Raw genomic sequence first — 23,997 nt, 5'->3', positions numbered from 1 at the left:
GATTTCTTCAGTGATCCATTAGTTTAGTATAATTTGTTTAGCCTCCATGTGTTTGTGTTCTTTACAGTTGTTTTTTTTTTTCCTGTAATTGATTTCTAATCTCAGTGTTGTGGTTGGAAAAGAGGCTTGATATGATTTCAATTTTCTTAAATTTACCCAGGCTTGATTTGTGACCCCAGATATGATGTATCCTGAAGAATGTTCCATGTGCACCTGAGAAGAAAGTACATTCTGCTGCTTTTGGGTGGAACGTCCTATAAATATCCATTGTCTATGTCATCTAATGTGTCATTTAATGCTTGCTTTTCTTATTAATTTTCTGTCTGAATGATCTATCTATTAGTATAAGTGGGGTGTTAAAGTCCCCCACTATTATTGTGTTACTGTTGATTTCCCTTTTTATGGCTGTTAGCATTTGCCTTAAATTTTGAAGTTCTCCTATGTTGGGTGCATATATATTTACAATTATTATGTATTATTATTGGATTTATCCCTTGATCATTATGTAGTATCCTTCCTTGTCTTTTGTAACAGTCATTATTTTAAAGTCTATTTTGTCTGATATGAGTACTGTTACTCCAGCTTTCTTTTGATTTCCATTTGCATGGAATATCTTTTTCCATCCCCTCACTTTCAGTCTGTGTGTATCCCTAGGTCTGAAGTGGGTCTCTTGTAGACAGCATATATACGGGTCTTGTTTTTGTACCCAGTCTATGTCTTTTGTTTAGAATATTTAATCCATTCACATTTAAGGTAATCATCGATATGTATGTTCTTACTGCCATTTTCTTAATTGTTTTAGGTTTGGTTTTGTAGGTCTTTTTTCTTCCCTTCCTCTTTTTTTCTCTTCTCCTGTGTTTCCAGCCTAGATAAGTTCCTAGGGCATTTGTTGTTAACTTGGTTTGGTGGTGCTGAATTCTCTTTGCTTTTGCTTGTCTGTAAAGCTTTTGATTTCTCTGTCAACTCTGAATGTGTGCCTTGCTGGGTAGAGTATTCTTGGTTGTAGGATTTTTCTTGTTATCACTTTAAATATATTATACCACTCCCTTCTGGCCTGTAGAGTTTCTGTTGAAAAATCAGCTAATAACCTTATGGGCATTAACCCATATGCCCTTATGGGCATTAGCCATATGTTATTTGTGGCTTTTCCCTTGTTGTTTTTAATATTTTTTCTTTGTATTTAAATTTTGTCAATTTGATTATTATGTGTCTCAGCATGTTTGTCCTTGGGTTTATCCTGTATGGGACTCTCTGCGCTTCCTGGATTTGTGTGACTCTTTCCATTCCCATTTTAGGGAAGTGTTCAACTATAATCCCCTCAAATATTTTCTCAGGACCTTTCTCTCTTTCTTTCTCTTCTGGGACCCCTATAATTCGAATGTTTGTGTGTTTAATGTTTCCCAGAGGTTTCTGAGACTGTTCTCATTTCTTTTCATTCTTTTTTCTTCATTCTGTTCTGCAGCAGAGATTTCCACCATTCTGTCTTCCACATCACTTCTTCTACCTCAGGTATTCTGCTATTGATTCCTTCTAGTGTATTTTTCATTTCAGTTTTTGTATTGTTCATCTCTGTTGGTTTGTTCTTTAGTTCTTCTACATCTTTGTTAAACATTTCTTGTATCACTTGATTTGTGCCTTCATTATTTTTTCTGAGATTTTGGATCATCTTTACTATCATTACTCTGACTTATTTTTCAGGTAGTTGCTTGTCTCCTCTTCATTTAGTTGTTCTTGTAGGTTTTTATCTTCCTCCTTCATCTGCAACATATTTCTTTGTCATCTCATTTTGTCAGACTTACTGTGTTTGTGGTCTCCTTTCTTCAGGCTGAAGGATCATAGTTCTTCTTGCTTCTGGAGTCTGCCCCTTGGTCTAGAGTCTTGTGCCATGATCCCTTTGTAGGGGTTTGATTGGTTTTGTGATGACAAGAGCCTGCCTTGGATATTTAGCAGGGCCTCCCCTTAGCTCTATGGTTCTCACTGCCTTGTCAGGGGCAGGACAGCGCCCTAGTTTTTTTAGTAGAGGTCCGCATATCTGTTTCTTAGCTGTGATTCTGATATGTCTGTGCCCTTCTGGGTCAGTGGGGGGTGGGTCCTGGGTCCTGTTGGCAGAATTCCTAGTTGCTGGAATTGCCCACACCCTTCTGGGTCAGAAGTAGCAGGGCCTGGTGTCTGCCTGTGGGTCTGGAGGAGGCAGTCATGCCCACCTCTGGAGCCCAAGATGGTAGAGGCAACTCACACCTACCCCTAGAGCTTCAACAGGTGGCATCTTATTGCCTAGGAGGGCTCACAGGGAAAGGAGCTCTTATGGTGGACTCACCTCTCTCCTCATGTGCCTCTCAACAATGGTACCTTGTCACTCTGGTTTCCTCCTAGTTTATCCTCAGTTGCTACAGCCTGATCTCTTCAGGCTGTTTCCACACCCAACCCTGGTCTTCTCCCTGAGACTGAGCTCCAGGGTTTGAGCTTCTGTACCTGATCCCCACTCTAACCTACAGAGGAGTTTCTTAGATTGGAGTACACAGAGTGGTGGTTCTGAACCTCTTGCAGGATCCTCTCCACTCCACCTTCCGCAAACCAGTTGATGCTCTCTCCTCTTAGACTCTGAAGGTCCTCCTGCATCCAGGCTGATCTCCCACTGGTGAGGAGATTTCCCAAAATGCAAGAACCTTTCCTCCTTTACAGCTCCCTCCTTGGGGCACAGGCCCCGTTCTGATTCCTTCTTTTTCTTTTTCCTTTTGTTCTATCCAGTTATGTGGAGGTTTTCTTGTCTTTTCAGATGTCTGAGGTCTTATGTCAGCATTCAGTAGCTGTTCTGTGTGAATCGTTCCACTAGTAAATGTATTGTCAATGTTTCTGTAGAAGGAGGTGAACTCTGCTTCCTAGTCCTCTGCCATTTTGATCATGAGCTAGGTGAAAAAATTTTAAATGTCAAGTTAGAATTTTCTACTAAGGGAAAATTTATTTCAAAAAAAAGGTGTAATAATTTTTCACACATTGAAAAGCTAAATAAATTAATCACCAGCAGAGCTGCACTATACAAAATGTTAAAGGAAGTCCTTGAAGAAAAGAAAAATACTAAATAAAACCTGGGTCTATGCAAAGGAATAAAAAACACAAGAATGACATGGATAAATGTAATGAAAAACTTTATATTTGACAAGTTAAATGAAAATGATGAAGTCCTTGAAAGAAACCAAAGTAGGAAAGTTTACTCAAGAAGAAATATCTTTTATGCTGTGAATGACTGTTGGTTGGGACCGAAAATAAAATTGATACTTAGTTTCTTTACAGGCTATGCTGTAGCAGGGGCAGAATTTGAAGTCCCAAGAATCAGTTGCCAACATCAACTTGAAAATCTAGGCTTCAAATTTGTTGTAGAAGCATAGCCCCCTTGTGCTGAGTATCAGAAGAGCCATTCTTACCAATGTGATAGCCAAGAAATGGATTTGGCAAGCCTTTTCCTAGGACAGACACTTTTAGTGTCCTTAATTCATGAGTTTTCTAATATTGTCCCTTTACTCAAAAGGAGCTTTTGTACTTTCAAATATAGTTCAGGCTTTACTTCAAAAAAACTCAAGACTTAACTGGTCAATTTTACCAGACATTTAATGATGAAATAATACCAATTCTACACTCACTCTTCCAGTAAATTGAAGGTGAAGAAATACTTTCCAACCTGACTCTAAAGTTCCTAAGTAAATACAAAAGACCTAGAATAGCCAAAATAGCTTTGAAAAGAACAACGTTGGAGATGTTACACTATGTTATGCAATAATTTATAATAAAGCAACAGTAATTAATAAAGTAAGGTGCTAGCATCAAGACAGACAAATTGATCAATGGAACAGAATAAGAAGCTTTAAAATAGATGTATATATATAAATAATTGATATTTTATGTAAGTGCAAAGCAATTTAGTGTATATTTATTCATATGAAACAAAATGAAATGTTATCTATATCTTGCATCATATATAATAACTTAACTCAATGGTTCATAGTCTTAAACATAATGCCAAAATACTTCTGTAAGAACATACGAGAAAAAATCTTTGTGAAAAAATCAATTAAGTTTCTTTAATAAATATAGGGAGGTTTAGATTATCTATGTCTTCTTGAGTCAGTTTTACTAGTTTATGTTGTTGGGGAGGAAGAAATTTTCCTCTATCCTTCTTGGCTCCTCTGGCTGGTCTAAGAATTAAATTGACATGAGACAGTATAAGAGGAGAAAATTAAACAAAAGTTTAATAACATGCATACATGGAAGAGACCCAGGGATACTAAGTTACTCACCCAAATGACTAAAACCTTCACCTTAAATACTATCTTCAGCTAAAGACAAAGGAGGATGTTGGGGGTAATGGTTTGAGAGTTCAAAGGGGAGGAAGGCAATTAAGATGGAGATGGAAAAGCAAATGTTTGGTAAACAAATGTTTGCTGGAACATGTGGAGAAAATGGGACACATTGATCTTTAGGCCCTGCCTAGAATTTCCTCCATCACACCTAGTCTGTATTCTTTGTAGATGTTTCTGGTGTTAGCTCTATTCCTAGGATGGACCCTCTATATAAATTCTTTTAGGCAGTTAGGGGCAAGGTCAAAGTTTCTTCCTGAGTCTTTTGGGCTTTGACTGTTTTCAGCTTGAAATAATTTGTATACTAAAGAGACACTTTGGGGTGGCAAATTTTGCTCCCCTACAGTGTCTTTCAAAAAAATTGTCCATTTCATCCATTATGTACTTTTCTGGATGTAATGTTTTTCATTAATATCTTATTCAGCTTGAAATAATTTGTATACTAAAGAGACACTTTGGGGTGGCAAATTTGGCTCCTCTACAGTGTCTTTCAAAAAAATTGTCCATTTCAATGTCCTTTTCTGGGTGTAATGTTTTTCATTAATATCTTATTGTTACTATCCCTTTAATGTCTGTAGAATCTATAGTGGTTGTCTCTCTCTCCTTTCTAATACTGTTAATATGTGTATACTTTTTTTGTGTCATCAGTCTAGATGAGCTTTATTAATATTATTAATCTTCTGAAAGAACTAGCTTTTGGTTTATTCGTGTGATTGATTCTTCCCTCAGGTTCATGTGGGTTTTTTTTTTTTTTTTTTACATGTATGTGCTGATCTGTTATTTCCTGAAAACTCTAGGAGGACCCTCTCCAGATTTTAGAATTTCTGTTTCTCTTTCTTGGCAGCAATCTCTTCTCCTGTACTTAGAAATTCGTCATGCTACAATTGCAGTTTCCTGTCTCTCAGACATCACTGTCTTTCATTGCTTGATAGGCAATGTTTAAAAAGCTGTTGTTTATCAATTTTAGTTGTTCCAAGTGGAAGGTAAATCTGGTCCTTATTACTCCATCTTAGCTAGAAACTGATGTCTTGATGGTTTTAAGAATGAGAGTGATATGATAAAATACACATTTGAATTTTTAAATTCTTACCACTATGTGCAAATTGGTTGGAAATGGGGTGGGTGGTGGTGGTGGTTCTGCTTAGGAGATTATTGAAACAGTCCAGGCAACAGTGATTTGGACTAGGATGACATCAGTGAGTTTGAACACAATTTGAGAGATATTTAAGCATTATGATTGTTTTTGATAACTGATAGTTCAAAAGGGGGCAATTTCTGGCTTTGAGTTATTGGATGGATGGTGATGCCATTATCTCAAACATCAGAAAAGAAACAAGTTTGGGGATACTCAAGATGGGTGAGGGAAAGGATTTATTAAATATTAGATTTGTTGATTTTGATGTAATTATACAGAATCAAATGGAGGCATCCAGAAACAGTTGACAATCTGTGAAGCTCAAGAGAAAGGAAGGAAGGCAAACTAATTGGAGATAAAATTGTAAATGGTTTATTCAGACTTTAGAGTTGATGAAATCAAATGGGGAGAGTTGTATGGGCAGAAGAGAAGAGGAATTGAGAATATTAACATATAAGAGCTAGTGGAGGAAGAGCCAGAAACATGGCTGTGATGAAGCAGAGTTAGAAAGGTAAAGAGAATGTGTGATATATCAGAAGCCAAGGGCTCTCCAGAATTTCTTTAATCAATGGAAGTAGAAGAAATGACTCAGGGAAATAACTGATACAGTGATACTAATGTAAAGATTATATGTTCCCCCTTTTCATTCAAACAACTGTAAATGGAATAAAATTAAAAAATAAAAAACCTTAAACCTCATTAATAACCAAACAGAGATATTTGTAAACAACAATATTTTTTATTAAATTAGCAAATATTTTTAAAAGATAGAAATAAAAAGAAAATATGCAATGTTAGAAATAACCAATGCAAGCTTTTTGAAATGTTGACTGGTACATCTTAATGGGAAGTAATTTAATAATGCAGTTTAACCCATTTGTATGTATCTTAGATAAATAGTGGTCTTCACAGTTTATATATATATACATATATGTATGTATGTATATATATGTTGATTAGAGTGCCATTCATTTAAACAAAAACTTAGAAATAATTGAAAGTTTCACAGAAAAAGGAAATCACTAAATAAGTAAAGTTATCTACACATAAAAACATTACGTGATTTTTAAATATTTGTTAATAAAGTTTTTAATAATCTGGGGACATTATTTTGGGATAAGGTTAAATACTAACTTTAAATACAGCATGTTTTCAAATATCTAAAAATGCATTGAAGAAAATACTTCAGCTGTGGATGCTTCGAGTAATTAATTGGTTTATTAGGTTATTCTTAATAAAATATTAACAATAAGTGAATTTGGTGAATTCACCATGTTAGGGAGTTATTTTCTTCCTAAAATAGGCATAAAATAGTTAGACAGTTCATCCAACTGAGTTAAAGGAGATTTTGTATGTGTCCCAATGACTCCACAGAAGATATTTTGCTGCAAAATTCTACTGCAAATATTAACTTATACGTTATTTCCAACAATAGCAAAAAATAGCTAGAGCCTGGGGAAGGGGGAAATACTGATAGCTCTATTTCCCTGGCTCTTAGATAAATTTTAGACTTTAAATGTCACTGAAAATATTAACAAGGAGCTAAGAAATATATACTGAAAATAAGTAAATAAAAAAAGAGCCCTAGAGTATCTCTAAAATATGCAAAGTTTCTGAAAATTTAACTTTTTCACTAGGCTAAAATATGATGCATCAAAGAGTTAAAACTGGATATTTAATAGCTGTAATATAGACTCATATCAACTTTAAAGGTCAAATTACTTCCTCTAACATTTATGACATATAATGTAGATTGTGTTTTAACATTGTATCTGCTTTACGCCAGCAAAATGTACACTATGGGCAAAGGTAAGAATTATATGTTATGAAATGAAACACAGAAATAAAATTCTGAACTTTATTTCTAAAATAAGTTTATCTGTAATTTTATAATCAACAATCTTTTATTATGCATGTACTGTGTGCCAAGAACTGTCCTAGTCTCTAAGGATGTCAAAGGGAAAATCAAAGAGCCTAAGTCTAAGAGACAAATATATATACAATTTAATGGCAGAATCTACCACAAATATGGGATCATAGAAGAATATAAGAGGGACATTTAATCAAAGCTAGAAGTCAGAAAAGAAGTTAGAAAAATGATTTCCAGAGTTTAAGATATCTGAAATGAGTTTATAAGGAATAGGAAGATTTATGCAGATAAAGAATTAAGGTCAGCTCGGTGCTTTGTGACCACGTACAGGGGTGGGATAGGGAGGGTGGGAGGGAGATGCAAGAGGGAGGAGATAGGGGGATACATGTATATGTATAGCTGATTCACTTTGTTATACAGCAGAAACTAACACACCATTGTGTGTGCAATTGCATTGTGTGCAATTATACTCCAATAAAGATGTTAAAAAAAAAAGAAAAAGAAAAAGAAAAAGAAGTAAGAAGGCCAGCAAGCAGAGGAAACTGTTTGAGCAAAGAAACTCAAAATAAAAATAAACGAAGGCATGGAACTTTGAAAATACTGTGAAGTCATGGAAGAAAGGTCTTTATTAGTGGTAGCAATAGTACTATTATCAATTTTGTTTATTAATGACTGGGACAAGGGCTAGCTCATGAGCATGCAATCTGTGCAGTCAAATAAATCTCATCTTTAAAGTACCTTATGTTTCGTTTAATGGTCTTCTGTCATCATCTTAAAATTGTTAATAATATTTGAATAAGGCACCTGTATTTTTATTTTACATTGGGCCCCACAAATTATGTCATCAGTCCTGGCTAGAACATAAGTTAGCATGAACATGAGTGAGAAGGACAAGCTCATAACACAGTCTCAATGGAATGCTTTAGAGGTTAAGTTTTCCTAATTGTAGTCATTAAAGAGAAAAAATTTAGCTGGGGGTGGACACAGTCAGCTGTGAATTTTGCAACTATAACATTGATTGAAACAGAGAAGTAATTGAATGGGGGCAAGGCTAGAGATAGTTGAGATATTGAGTAGACTACTGTAGGAATTCAGAAAAGAATTAGTAACATATGAAATCAAGAAATGACAGTGGAAATGAGAAGAGGTAAACATTTCCAAAAACATTTAGGAGGTATTATTAATAATTAATTAATTAATTAATTAATTTTTGGCTGCGTTGGGTCTTCATTGCTGCGTGTGGGCTTTCTCTAGTCGTGGCGAACAGGCGCTACTCTTCATTGTGGTGCACGGGCTTCTCATTGCAGTGGCTTCTCTTGTTGCGGAGCACGGGCTCTAGGTGCCTGGGCTTCAGTTGCTGTGGCATGCAGGCTACAATAGTTGTGGCTCACAGGCTCAGTAGTTGTGGCACACAGGCTTAGTTGTTCTGCGGCATGTGGGCTCTTCCCAGACCAGGGATCGAACCCGTGTCCCCTGAATTGGCAGGTGGATTCTTAACCACTGTGCCACCAGAGAAGTCCCTAGGAGGTGTTATTAATGGACTTTTGGTGACCAAAATTAAAATGAGAGAGAAGAGTTAGGGATTACTCTAGACTATGCCATTTACCAAAACCAATGTTCAAAAAGTGGCAGGCTTTGGGGGAAGACAATTTCTTTTTTTTTTTTAAACATCTATATTGAAGTATAATTGCCTTAAAATGGTGTGTTAGCTTCTGCTTTATAACAAAGTGAATCAGTTATACATATATAATATGTTCCCATTTCTCTTCCCTCTTGCATCTCCCTCCCTCCCACCCTCCCCATCCCACCCCTCTAGGTGGTCACAAAGCACCAAGCTGATCTCCCTGTGCTATGCGGCTGCTTCCCACTAGTTATCTATTTTACATTTGGTAGTGTATATATGTCCATGACACTCTCTTACCCTGTCACATCTCACCCCACCCCCTCCCCATATCCTCAAGTCCATTCTCTAGTAGATCTGTGTCTTTATTCCCGTCTTGCCACTAGGTTCTTCATGGCTTTTTTTTTTTTTTTCCCTTAGATTCCGTATATATGTGTTACCATACTGTATTTGTTTTTCTCTTTCTGACTTACTTCACTCTGTATGACAGACTCTAACTCCATCCACCTCATTACAAATACCTCCATTTCATTTCTTTTCATGGCTGAGTAATATTCCATTGTATATATGTGCCATATCTTCTTTATCCATTCATCTGTCGATGGACATTTAGGTTGCTTCCATGTCCTGGCTATTGTAAATAGAACTGCAATGAACATTTTGGTACATGACTCTTTTTGACCTATGGTTTTCTCAGGGTATATGCCCAGTATTGGGATTGCTGGGTCGTATGGTAGTTCTATTTGTAGTTTTTAAGGAAACTCCATACTGTTCTCCATAGTGGCTGTATCAATTTACATTCCCACCAACAGTGCAAAAGTGTTCCCTTTCCTCCACACCCTCTCCAGCATTTATTGTTTCTAGATATTTTGATGATGGCCATTCTGACCGGTGTGAGATGATATCTCATTGTAGTTTTGATTTGCATTTCTCTAATGATTAATGATGTTGAGCATTCTTTCGTGTCTCTGTAGGCCATCTGTATATCTTCTTTGGAGAAATGTCTATTTAGGTCTTCTGCCCATTTTTGGATTGGGTTGTTCGTTTTTTTGTTATTGAGCTGCATGAGCTGCTTGTAAATCTTGGAGATTAATCCTTTGTCAGTTGCTTCATTTGCAAATATTTTCTCCCATTCTGATGGTTGTCTTTTGGTCTTGTTTATGGTTTCCTTTGCTGTGCAAAAGCTTTTAAGTTTCATTAGGTCCCATTTGTTTATTTGTGTTCTTATTTCCATTTCTCTGGGAGCTGGGTCAAAAAGAATCTTGCTGTGATGTATGTCATAGAGTGTTCTGCCTATGTTTTCCTCTAAGAGTTTGATAGTGTCTGCCCTTACACTTAGGTCTTTAATCCATTTTGAGTTTATTTTTGTGCATGGTGTCAGGGAGTGTTCTAATTTCATACTTTTACATGTATCTGTCCAATTTTCCCAGCACCACTTATTGAAGAGGCTGTCTTTTCTCCACTGTATATGCTTGCCTCCTTTATCAAAGATAAGGTGACCATATGTGTGTGGGTTTATCTCTGGGCTTTCTATCCTGTTCCATTGATCTATATTTCTGTTTTTGTGCCAGTACCAAACTGTCTTGATTACTGAAGCTTTGTAATATAGTCTGAAGTCAGGGAGCCTGATTCCCCCAGCTCCATTTTTCGTTCTCAAGATTGCTTTGGCTATTCGGGGTCTTTTGTGTTTCCATACAAATTGTGAAATTTTTTGTTCTAGTTCTGTGCAAAATGCCAGTGGTAGTTTGATAGGGATTGCATTGAATCTGTAGATTGCTTTGGGTAGTAGAGTCATTTTCACAATGTTGATTCTTCCAATCCAGGAACATGGTATATCTCTCCATCTATTTGTATCATCTTTAATTTCTTTCATCAGTGTCTTATAATTTTCTGCATACAGGTCTTTTGTCTCCTTAGGTAGGTTTATTCCTAGATATTTTATTCTTTTTGTTGCAATGGTAAATGGGAGAGTTTTCTTAATTTCACTTTCTGATTTTTTGTCATTAGTGTATAGAAATGCAAGAGATTTCTGTGCATTTATTTTGTATCCTGCTACTTTACCAAATTCATTGATTAGCTCTAGGAGTTTTCTGGTAGCATCTTTAGGATTCTCTATGTATAGTATCATGTCATCTGCAAATAGTGACAGCTTTACTTCTTCTTTTCCGATTTGGATTCCTTTTATTTCTTTGTCTTCTCTGATTGCTGTGGCTAACACTTCCAAAACTATGTTGAATAATAGTGGTGAGAGTGGGCAACCTTGTCTTTTTCCTGATCTTAGTGGAAATGGTTTCAGTTTTTCACCATTGAGGACAATGTTGGCTGTGGGTTTGTCATATATGGCCTTTATTATGTTCAGGGAAGTTCCCTCTATGCCTACTTTCTGCAGGGCTTTTATCATAAATGGGTGTTGAATTTTGTCGAAAGCTTTCTCTGCATCTATTGAGATGATCATATGGTTTTTCTCCTTCAATTTGTTAATATGGTGTATCACATTGATTGATTTGCGTATGTTGAAGAAGCCTTGCATTCCTGGGATAAACCCCACTTGATCATGGTGTATGATCCTTTTAATGTGCTGTTGGATTCTGTTTGCTAGTATTTTGTTGAGGATTTTTGCATCTATGTTCATCAGTGATATTGGCCTGTAGTTTTCTTTCTTTGTGACATCTTTGTCTGGTTTTGATATCAGGGTGATGGTGGCCTCGTAGAATGAGTTTGGGAGTGTTCCTCCCTCTGCAATATTTTGGAAGAGTTTGAGAAGGATAGGTGTTAGCTCTTCTCTAAATGTTTGATAGAATTCACCTGTGAAGCCATCTGGTCCTGGGCTTTTGTTTGTTGGAAGGTTTTTAATCACAGTTTCAATTTCAGTGCTTGTGATTGGTCTGTTCATATTTTCTATTTCTTCCTGGTTCAGTCTCGGCAGTTTGTGCATTTCTAAGAATCTGTCCATTTCTTCCAGGTTGTCCATTTTATTGGCATAGAGTTGCTTGTAGTAATCTCTCATGATCTTTTGTATTTCTGCAGTGTCAGTGGTTACTTCTCCTTTTTCATTTCTAATCCTATTGATCTGAGTCTTCTCCCTTTTTCTCTTGATGAGTCTGGCTAATGGTTTATCAATTTTGTTTATCTTCTCAAAGAACCAGCTTTTAGTTTTATTGATTTTTGCTATCGTTTCCTTCATTTCTTTTTCATTTATTTCTGATCTGATCTTTATGATTTCTTTCCTTCTGCTAGCTTTGGGGTTTTTTTGCTCTTCTTTCTCTAATTACTTCAGGTGCAAGGTTAGGTTGTTTATTCGAGATGTTTCCTGTTTCTTGAGGTAGGCTTGTATTGCTATAAACTTCCCTCTTAGCACTGCTTTTGCTGCATCCCATAGGTTTTGGGTCGTCGTTTCTCCATTGTCATTTGTTTCTAGGTATTTTTTATTTCCCCTTTGATTTCTTCAGTGATCACTTCGTTATTAAGTAGTGTATTGTGTAGCCTCCATGTGTTTGTATTTTTTGCATATCTTTTCCTGTAATTGATACCTAGTCTCATAGCGTTGTGGTCGGAAAAGATACTTGATGCGATATCAATTTTCTTAAATTTACCAAGGCTTGATTTGTGACACAAGATATGATCTATCTTGGAGAATGTTCCATGAGCACTTGAGAAAAATATGTATTCTGTTGTTTTTGGGTGTAATGTCCTACAAATATCAATTAAGTCCATCTTGTTTAATGTATCATTTAAAGCTTCTGTTTCCTTATTTATTTTCATTTTGGATGATCTGTCCATTGGTGAAAGTGCGGTGTTAAAGTCCCCTACTATGATTGTGTTGCTGTCGATTTCCCCTTTTATGGCTGTTAGTATTTGCCTTATGTATTGAGGTGCTCCTATGTTGGGTGCATAAATATTTACAATTGTTATACCTTCCTCTTGGATTGATCCCTTGATCATTATATAGTGTCCTTCTTTGTCTCTTGTAATAGTCTTTATTTTAAAGTCTATTTTGTCTGATATGAGAATTGCTACTCCAGCTTTCTTTTGATTTCCATTTGCATGGAATATCTTTTTCCATCCCCTCACTTTCAGTCTGTATGTGTCTCTAGGTCTGAAGTGGGTCTCTTGTAGACAGCACATATATGGGTCTTGTTTTTGTATCCATTCAGCCAGCCTGTGTCTTTTGGTGGGAGCATTTAATCCATTTACATTCAAGGTAATTATCGATATGTATGTTCCTATTCCCATTTTCTTAAATGTTTTGGGTTTGTTATTGTAGGTGTTTTCCTTCTCTTGTGTTTCTTGCCTAGAGAAGTTCCTTTAGCATTTGTTGTAAAGCTGGTTTGGTGGTGCTGAACTCTCTCAGCTTTTGCTTGTCTGTAAAGGTTTTAATTTCTCCATCAAATCTGAATGAGATCCTTGCTGGGTAGAGTAATCTTGGTTGTAGGTTTTTCTCCTTCATCACTTTAAGTATATCCTGCCACTCCCTTCTGGCTTGCAGAGTTTCTGCTGAAATTTCAGATGTTAACCTTATGGGGATTCCCTTGTGTGTTATTTGCTGTTTTTCCCTTGCTGCCTTTAATATGTTTTCCTTATATTTAATTTTTGACAGTTTGATTAATATGTGTCTTGGCGTGTTTCTCCTTGGGTTTATCCTGTATGGGACCCTCTGTGCTTCCAGGACTTGATTAACTATTTCCTTTCCCATATTAGGGAAGTTTTCAACTATAATCTCTTCAAATATTTTCTCAGTCCCTTTCTCTTTCTCTTCTTCTTCTGGGACCCCTATAATTCGAATGTTGGTGCGTTTAATGTTGTCCCAGAGGTCTCTGAGACTGTCCTCAGTTCTTTTCATTCTTTTTTCTTTATCCTGCTCTGTAGTAGTTATTTCCACCATTTTATCTTCCAGGTCACTTATCCTTTCTCCTGCCTTAGTTATTCTGCTATTGATCCCATCTAGAGTATTTTTAATTTCATTTATTGTGTTTTTCATCATTGCTTGGTTCCTCTTTAGTTCTTCTACGTCCTTGTTAAATGTTTCTTGCATTTTGTCTATTCTATTTCCAAGATTTTGGATCATCCTTACTATCATTATTCTGAATTCTTTTTCAGGTAGACTACCTATTTCCTCTTCATTTGTTAAGTCTGGTGTGTTATGACCCTGCTCCTTCATCTGCTGTGTGTTTTTCTGTCGTCTCATTTTGCTTATCTTACTGTGTTTGGGGTCTCCTTTTCACAGACTGCTGGTTTGTAGTTTCCGTTGTTTTTGGTATCTGTCCCCAGTGGCTAAGGTTGGTTCAGTGGGTTGTGTAGGCTTCCTGGTGTAGGGAACTAGTGCCTGATCTCTGGTGGATGAGGCTGGATCTTGTCTTTCTGGTGGGCACGTCCACGTCTGGTGGTGTATTTTGGGGTGTCTGTGGCCTTATTATGATTTTAGGCAGCCTCTCTGCTAATGGATGGGGCTGTGTTCCTGTCTTGCTAGTTGTTTGGCATAGGGTGTTCAGCACTGTAGCTTGCTGGTCATTGAGTGATGCTGGGTCTTGATGTTGAGATGGAGATCTCTGAGAGATTTTTACCGTTTGGTATTACATGGAGCTGGGAGGTCTCTTGTGGACCAGTGTCCTGAAGTTGGCTCTCCCACCTCAGAGGCACGGCCCTGATGCCTGGCTGGAGCACCAAGAGCCTTTCATCCACACGGCTCAGAGTAAAAGGGAGAAAAAATAGAAAGAAAGAAAGAAAGAGGCTATAATATAGTGAAGTAAAATAAAGCTATTGTAAAGCAAAGCTATACAGACAAATTCTCACCCAGAAGCATATACATATACACTCACAAAAAAAAGGAAAAGGGGAAAAATTAATATATCCTGCTCCCAAAGTCCACCTCCTGATTTTGGGATGATTCGTTGTCTATTCAGGTATTCAACAGATGCAGGCACATCAAGTTGTTTGTGGAGTTTTAATCCGCTGCTTCTGAGGCTGCTGGGAGAGATTTCCCTTTCTCTTCCCTGTTCGCACAGCTCCTGGGGTTCAGCTTTGGATTTGGACCCGCCTCTGCGTGTAGGTCGCCTGAGGGCGTCTATTCCCTGCCCAGACAGAACGGGGTTAAAGGAGCAGCTGCTTCGGGGGCGCTGGCTCACTCAGGCCGCGGGGAGGGAGGGGTACGGAGGAGGCGGGGCGAGCCTGCGGCGGCAGAGGCCGGCGTGACGTTGCACCAGCCTGAGTCGCGCCGTGCGTTCTCCCGGGGAAGTTGTCCCCGGATCACAGGAGCCTGGCAGTTGCGGGCTGCACAGCCTCCCGGGAGGGGCGGTGTGAAGAGTGACCTGTGCTCACACACAGGGTTTTTGGAGGCGGCAGCAGCAGCCCCAGCGTCTCACGCCCGTCTCTCGGGTCCAAGCTGATCGCCGCGGCTCGCGCCCTTCTCTGGAGTTCGTTTAGGCGGCGCTCTGAATCCCCTCTCCTTGCGCGCAGCGAAACAAAGAGGCAAGAAAAAGTCTCTTGCCTCTTTGGCAGCTGCAGACCTTTTCCCGGTCTCCCTCCCAGCCAGCTGGGGTGCGCTAACCCCTTCAGGCTGTGTTCACGCCGCCAGCCCCAGTCCTCTCCCTGCTATCTGACCGAAGCCCGAGCCTCAGCTCCCAGCCCCGCCCGCCCCGGCGGGTGAGCAGACAAGCCTCTCAGGCTGCTGAGCGCTGCTCGGCGCCAAGCCTCTGTGCGGGAATCTCTCCGTTTTTCCCTCTGCACCCCTGTTGCTGTGGGGTCCCCGCTGATAGCTGTGGCTCGCGCCCGTCTCTGAAGTTCGCTTAGGCGGCGCTCTGAATCCCCTCTCCTCGTGCACCAGGAAACAAAGAGGGAAGAAAAAGTCTCTTGTCTCTTCGGCAGCTGCAGACTTTTTCCCGGGCTCCCTCCCGGCTAGCTGTGGTGCACTAACCCCTTCAGGCTGTGTTCACGCCGCCAAACCCAGTCCTCTCCCTGCGATCCGACCTCCGAAGCCTGAGCCTCAGCTCCCAGCCCCGCCCGCCCCGGCGGGGGAGCAGACAAGCCTCTCGGGCTGGAGAGTGCTGGTCAGCACTGCTCCTCCGTGCGGGAACCTCTCCGCTTTGCCCTCCGCACCCCTGTGGCTGCGCTCTCCTCCGTGGCTCTGAAGCTTCCCCCCTCTGCCACCCGCAGTCTCTGCCCGTGAAGGGGCTTCCTAGTGTGTGGAAATCTTTCCTCCTTCACAGCTCCCTCCCACTGGTGCAGGTGCCGTCCCTATTCTTTTGTCTCTGTTATTTCTTTTTTCTTTTGCCCTACCCAAGTACGGGGGGAGTTTCCTGCCTTTTTGGAGGTCGGACGTTTTCTGCCAGCGTTCAGGGGTGTTCTGTAGGAGCAGTTCCACGTGTAGATGTATTTCTACTGTATCTGTGGGAAGGAAGGTGATCTCCGCGTCTTACTCTTCCGCCATCTTCTCCAGCAGTCGACAATTTCTTTATCTTGCTGTATTCCAGCTGCTCAGAGTGAGGCAGTTCTGCCTAGATGATGTAATCCTAGAGGTTCTAAATGTTCCTCCTCCTCCAACCTACCCTCAAAGAGGTGGGTAATTGAAAATGCAATTAATTACTATTAATCACTAAGCTTTGGTTAAGACATTGGGGGGAAAAAGCCTCTGGCAAATTGCAGATATGTTATCTGGTAGTAATAATCATCAGCCTCAAATTACTTGTGTAGAGAGGGGTCTTGATATGGGGAGGAGTAACAAGCACAATTGTGCTCTCTGATGATCTGAGTAGCTGGAGTTGGAGAGGGGCTCTAAAAGAAAAGCAGGGCTTCCCTGGTGGCACAGTGATTAGCCTGCCAATGCAGGGGACACTGGTTCGAGCCCTGGTCCAGGAAGATCCCACATGCCACAGAGCAACTAAGCCCGTGTGCCACAACTACTGAGCCTGCACTCTAGAGCCCAGGAGCCACAACTGGAGAAAGCCCTTGTGCAGCAATGGAGACCCAATGCAGCCAAAAATAAAATAAATTTAAAAAAATAAATTAAAAAAAAAAAGAAAAGCAAATCAAAAACCTCCCTATTTCTGAAAAAAGGTAGTCCTTAATAGAATGGGTTTTTGGAGAACATGATGCAAAAGGCCATTTAAATTTTTTTAAATAAATTATTCAGTAGATAATTCATGTTACATAATATGCAATACAGCCAAGAACTTCAATAGCTTGAGCCTTCCTTTTAGAAGTGTGTACCTTTGGTTTTATTTCTAACATAAAATCCTTAAGTATTTGGCTATTCTGGGCAGTACAATAAGATGGAGCACCTACTAACCTTCTTTACTGAAGATTGAATTGAATTATGAATGATTTGAGGATTTAAGGAACTTAGGCATTTCACTGGAAAAAAATATTTACAATCTTTGTATTATGAGTCTTAGACACACAAACACACACACGTTCATCACACTTTCCTTTGAAAAACTGTCATTGAGAAATCCCTGAGAAAGTAGAACTATTACCAAAAAAAGACAACAAGGTAGAAAAGAGGGAAAAAAATAGAAAAATATAAGATGAATCCTACAGATTCTAAAACTGAACGTAATAGTTTCAGAAAGATAGAACAGAACTATCTAAAGGAAGTAAATTATTAAAATAATAAGAAAATTCTAGAACTGAAGGGCAAAAGAATTCAGGTTGAAATTGTCCATAAAGTGTCTGGTAAAATGGATGAGAAAAGACACACAGCAACACACATTATGAAGAAAGGTGAGAACACTGTGAACTGTTCAGAAACACTGTTTCTAAAATCTGAAACAGTTACAAATATACATGAGAGATGGTAAAAGAAGGAGAAAGAGAAGAAGAAGAAGGAGGGGAAAAAAGAGGAGGAGGAAGTGTCTAGACACTTTGAACATAATATCTCTCTCTCTCTCCTTACCTCTCTCTCTCTCTGCCCTTCCTCCTCCTCCTCTTAATCTTCTTCTTCCTCCTCCTCTTTTTTCCCCTCCTCCTTCTTCTTCTCTTTCTCCTTCTTTTACCATCTCTCATGTATATTTGTAACTGTTTCAGATTTTAGAAACAGTGTTTCTGAACAGTTCACAGTGACTAATAGTACCATTTGCCATCCACTTTTTTCCTCTGGTAATATTGCCCCTTCTATAGGAAAACCACATTTATGACTATTATTTTGACATTTAAATTTCTATCACTTAGTTTAAAAGTATAACTTAAATAACAAATTTCCCCTTTCCTGTCCTCTGTCTCATTTATGCCCCCCAGAGACAACTACTTTCAGTTTTTGTTGGCTGCTACTTTTCATATTTATATCCACATTTCCAAATAAAATATGCTCCCATTTTGCTTTTTATATTTTTCAGTTTCACACATACCTACTGATCTCCCACTATAGGGTCTTCTATCCAATTACACTTTTCCTCCCTTCTCCATGCTTCCAGATAGTTTATATATTTATGAATTTTGGTTTTATAACTCCTCAGTGTGTACATTATTTTAACAATGTAAATATTACTTACAATTAAACCATGAATAAACCACTTTTACTTTCGGTGTAATCTTTTATTTTCCCTGGAGTTAATAATTGATTCATTCTCAGTTGCTTTATTTTATAGATACTTATCACTAACTTGTCCACTATTTCTCTACCATAAGTATAAATCTCCCTGAAATGTATAGACATACTGAATAATTTATCCATTTTATTTATTTATTTTTTTGAAACATTCCTTCTGGAAACTTTCTTTCTCCTAGTACAATCTGGATAGAAGGTTTCCTAGATCTGTGGCAACCTTGTTATCCTTGAACATCTCCTTACTGCCTTCTTGAGTATTCTCTTTCCCTCTCTCTAGTATTAGATCCCATATCTTCCTCTCTCTTGGTTTGCTCCAGTAGCTACCCAAGAAAGCATGGATGGTAAAATGGCAGAAAATGTCTTTATTTTACCCTCAAACATGATTATTTGAGCTATATGTAGAATCTTGTTTAGAAAAATTTTTTTCTAGGAAGTTGGTAGTCATTGCACCATATTATTTTACATTACAACATTACCATTATAAATTTCATGGCAGTATTCTTCTCACTGTCTGGAATTCTCTTTCCTTTCTATAAACTCTACCTTTCTTCCAAAGTCAAGCTCAAATCCCATTTATATAATTACCTCTCTGGTTCCCTGATATCAAATGTAGTTTATTCACTTCTAACTCTTACAAATGTATGGATCTTACTTCCGTCTTAAAAATTGCATTAACTTTTAAAATATTTCTTATTTTGTTGGTTTTAAAAGTAGCTTATGTGTTCTTTTCATATTTGAGTTTTTATATGATCAGGCTTATTTTATATCTGTATAACATAACTTTAAGCTCCCTTCATGTTACTGAGTCTTAAATGCAGGACCTAGCCCAATGTCTATTATCAAGTTACTAGTGTTGATTCAGAATCCACTGCTATGAAAGGTGACACAACTATGTATTATATTCCATTCTAATTCCACTTCTTTTTTCAGTGTGATTTCCCAGCCCACTAAGAAAAGTTCTCAGATGACAGAAAATGTGCCTGAATCTGTGATGCTGTGGGACATGGCTCAATGTCAGGTTTTGCTACTCAGGTATTCAGTTATAAGCAAATGGCTTGAATTTGTTTCCATGGCTTTCAATGCAAAGATAATCCATACTCTATAGAGACTCTGCCTTATTCTCCAAAGTAACTGAAGTAGTACTTGTCCTCATTTTGGCAACTTTGGTGTTACTTTCCCTGAAATAATTTTTACAATTCAAATCTCAAACTTTACTTGAAGGCTGACTTTAAAAGTTTTCAGTTCAATTTAACTCAATTTGATTAAAACTAATATAACTGGAAGGCTGGAACGGATTTCCACATTCACACCAGACTGGAGGAAAGGACAGCATCTGGTCTGGGGACATAATTAGTTCTTTACAAATGACAATTTTAAAACTGTGACAAGAATTATTTATAGCTAAGGGATATGTAATTAAAGGTTATGTGGCTCATGGATCAGTCTTTTTATTATATTTCAAGTGTGTCTAACAATAATATGTTGGACCAAGATGCTGCTGAACATACAGAACTACCACAACTTTTCATAATAATATAAAGGACCAACTTAAGAAGTGTAGAAGCTGAGTCATGGTTATGAAGCAGATATATGTTTCTTTTTCTCAGTAGACTATGAAACAGTGAAGTATTAATGATAATCTTTGAGAGGTGTGTGTGTGTGTGTGTGTTTGTGTATCTCTACCTAAACCTGTGTGAGATCCAACAGTTTCATTTTTAAAAAATTTTCTGTAACAACTACTTTAAAATTTTTTTAAATTTTAATTTTTAAATTAATTTTTATTGGAGTATAGTTGCTTTACAATGTGTTAGTTTCTAATGCACAGCAAACTGAATCAGCTATACATATACATATATCCCACTTTTTTGTATTTCCTTCCCATTTAGGCCACCACAGAGCACTGAGTAGAGTTCCCTGTGCTTTACAGTAGGGTCTCATTTGTTATCTATTTTATATATACTATCAATAGTGTATATATGTCAATCCAAATCTCCCAATTTATCCCAGCCCTCCCTTTCCCCCTTGGTATCCATACATTTGTTCTCTACATCTGTGTCTCTATTTCTACTTTGCAAATAAGAACATCCATACCATTTTTTAAAGTACACATATATGCATTAATATACAATATTTGTTTTTCTCTTTCTGACTTACTTCACTCAATATGACAGTTTCTAGGTTCATCCACATCTCTACAAATGAAAAGATTTCATTCCTTTTAATGGCTGAGTAATATTCAATTGTATATATGTACCACATCTTCTTCATGAATTCCTCTGTTAATGGACATTCAGGTTGCTTCCATGTCCTGGCTATTGTAACTAGTGCTGCAATGAACATTGTGGTACATGTATCTTTTTGAATTATGGTTTTCTCAGAGTATATGCCCAGAAATGGGATTGCTGGGTCATATGGTAGTTCTATTTTTAGTTTTTTAAGGAATCTCCATGCTGTTCTCCATAATGGCTGAATCAATTTACATTCCTACCAACAGTGCAAAAGGGTTCCCTTTCCTTCACACCCTCTCCAACATTTATTGTTTGCAGATTTTTTGATGATGGCCATGCTGACCAGTTTGAGATGATACCTCATTGTAGTTTTGATCTGCATTTCTCTAATAATTAATGATGCTGAGCATCTTTTCATGTGTTTGTTGGCCATCTGTATGTCTTCTTTGGAGGAATGTCTACTTAAGTCTTCTGTCCATTTATGCATTGGGTTGTTTGGTTTTTATTATTATTATTATTTTTGATATTGAGCTGCATGAGCTGTTTGTATATTTTGGAGATTAATCCTTTGTTAGTTGCTTCATTTGCAAATATTTTCTCTCATTCTGAGGGTTGTCTTTTTGTCTTGTTTATGGTATCCTTGCTGTGCAAAAGCTTTTAAGTTTAATTAAGTCCCATTTGTTTATTTTTGTTTTAATTTTCATTGCTCTAGGAAGTGGGTTAAAAAAGATCTTGCTGAGATTTATGTCAACGAGTGTTCCGCCTATGTTTTCCTCTAGAGTTTTATAGTGTCTTGTCTTACATTTAGGTCTTTAATCCGTTGTGAGTTTATATTTGTGTATGGTGTTAGGGAGTGTTCTAATTTCATTCTTTTACATGTAGCTGTCCAGTTTTCCTGGCACAAATTATTGAAAAGGCTGTCTTTTCTCCATTGTATACTCTTGCCTCCTTTGTCATAGATTAGGTAACCATAGGTGCATGGGTTTTTCTCTCGGCTTTCTATTCTGTTGCATTGATCTATATTTCTGTTTTTGTGTCAGTACCATAATGTCTTGATTACCATAGCTTTGTAGTATAGTCTGAAGTCAGAGAGCATGATTCCTCCAGCCCCATTTTTCTCTCTCAAGATTGTTTGGTTATTCAGGGTCGTTTATGTTTCCATGCAAATTGTGGAAACTTTTTGTTCTAGTTATGTGAAAAATGTCATTGGTAATTTTAGAAGGATTGCATTGAATCTGTTGATTGCTTTGTGTAGTACAGTCATTTTCACAATATTGATTCCTCCAATCCATGAACATGGTATATATCTCATTCCGTGTCATCTTTGCTTTCTTTATTCAGTATCTTATAGTTTTCTGAGTACAGGTCTTTTACCTCCTTAGGTAGGTTTATTCCTAGGTATTTTATTCTTTTTGTTGCAATGGTAAATGAGACTGTTTCCTTAATTTCTCTTTCTGATCTTTCGTTGTTAGTGTATAAGAATACAAGTGATATCTGTGCATTAATTTTGTATCACGTGACTTTACTAAATTCATTGATTAGCTCTAGCAGTTTTCTGGTGGCATCTTTAGGATCTTCTATGTAAAGTAACGTGTCATCTACAAACAGTGCCACTTTTACTTCTGCTTGTCCAATTTGGGTTTCTTTTATTTCTTCTTCTCTGATTGATGTAGCTGTGACTTCCAAAAGTATGTTGAATAATATTGGTGAGAGTGGACACCTTTGTCTTGTTCCTGATCTTAGAGACAATGCTTTCAGTTTTTCACCATTGAGAAAAATGTTTGCTGTGGGTTTGTCATATATAGCCTTTATTATGTTGAGATAGGTTCCCTCTATGCACACCTTCTGGAGAGTTTATATCATAAATGGGTGTTGAATTTTGTTGAAAGCTTTTTCTGCATCTATTGAGATGACCATATGGTTTTTATTTTTCAATTTGTTAATATGGTGTATCCCATTGGTTGATTTGCATATATTGAAGCATCCTTGCATCCCTGGGATGAATCTCATTGATCATGATGTATGATCCTTTTAATGTGCTGTTGGATTCAGTTTGCAAGTATTTTGTTGAGGATTTTTGCATCTATGCTCATCAGTGATGTTGGCCTGTAATTTCCTTTTTTGTGATACCTTTGTCTGGTTTTGGTTACAGGGTGATGGTTGCCTTGTAGGATTAGTTTGGGGTTGTTTCTCTTTCTGCAACTTTATGGAAGAGTTTGGGAAGGATAGATGTTAGCTCTTCTCTTAATGTTTGTTGGAATTTGCCTGTGAAGCCACATGGTCTTGGACTTTTGTTTGTTGGAAGGTTTTAAATCACAGTTTTAATTTCAGTACTTGTGATTGGTCTGTTCATATTTTCTATTTCATCCTGGTTCAGTCTTGGAAGGTTGTATTTTCCTAAGAATTTGTCCATTTTATTGGCATGTAGTTGCTTGTAGTAGTCTCTTATGATCCTTTGAATTTCCATGGTATCAGTTGTAATTTCTCCTTTTTCACTTGTAATTTTATTGATTTGAGTCCTCTGCCTTCTTTCTTGATGAGTATGGCTAAATGTTTATCAATTTTGTTTATCTTCTTGAGGAACCAATTTTTAGTTTTATTGATCTTTGATCTTGTTTTCTTTGTTTCTATTTCATTTATTTCTGCTCTGATCTCTTTATGATTTCTTTCCTTCTACTAACTTTGGTTTTTCTTTGTTCTTTTTTCTCTAGTTGCTTTAGGTGTAAGATTAGGTTGTTTGTTTGAGATTTTTCTCTTTTCTTGAGGTAGGATTATATTGCTATAATCTTCCCTCTTAGAACTGCTTCTGCTGCATCCCATAGGTTTTGGGTCATTGTGTTCTCATTGTCATGTATTTCTAAATATGTTTTGATTTCTTCTTTGATTTCTTCAGTGATCTCTTGGTTATTTAGAAGCATATTGTTTAGCCTCCCTGTTTTTTTTTTCCTGTAACAGATTGTTAATCTCATAGTGCTGTGGTTGGAAAGGATGCTTGATACAATTTCAGTTTTCTATAATTTACTGTGGCTTGATTTGTGACCCAAGATGTAACCTATCCTGGAGAATGTGCCATGTGTACTTGAGAAGAAAGTATATTCTGCTGCTTTTGGATGGAATGTCCTTTAAATATCAATTAAGTTTATCTGATCTAATTGTGTTTCCTTGTTCATTTTCTGTTGGGATGATCTATCCATTGATGTAAGTGGAGTGTTAAAGCCCCCCACTATTATTGTGTTACTGTCTGTCAATTTCC

Source organism: Eschrichtius robustus, chromosome 11 (genome assembly GCF_028021215.1).
Source record: "Eschrichtius robustus isolate mEscRob2 chromosome 11, mEscRob2.pri, whole genome shotgun sequence".
NCBI lineage: Eukaryota > Metazoa > Chordata > Mammalia > Artiodactyla > Eschrichtiidae > Eschrichtius > Eschrichtius robustus.
Note: the sequence above shows the minus strand (reverse complement) of the source record.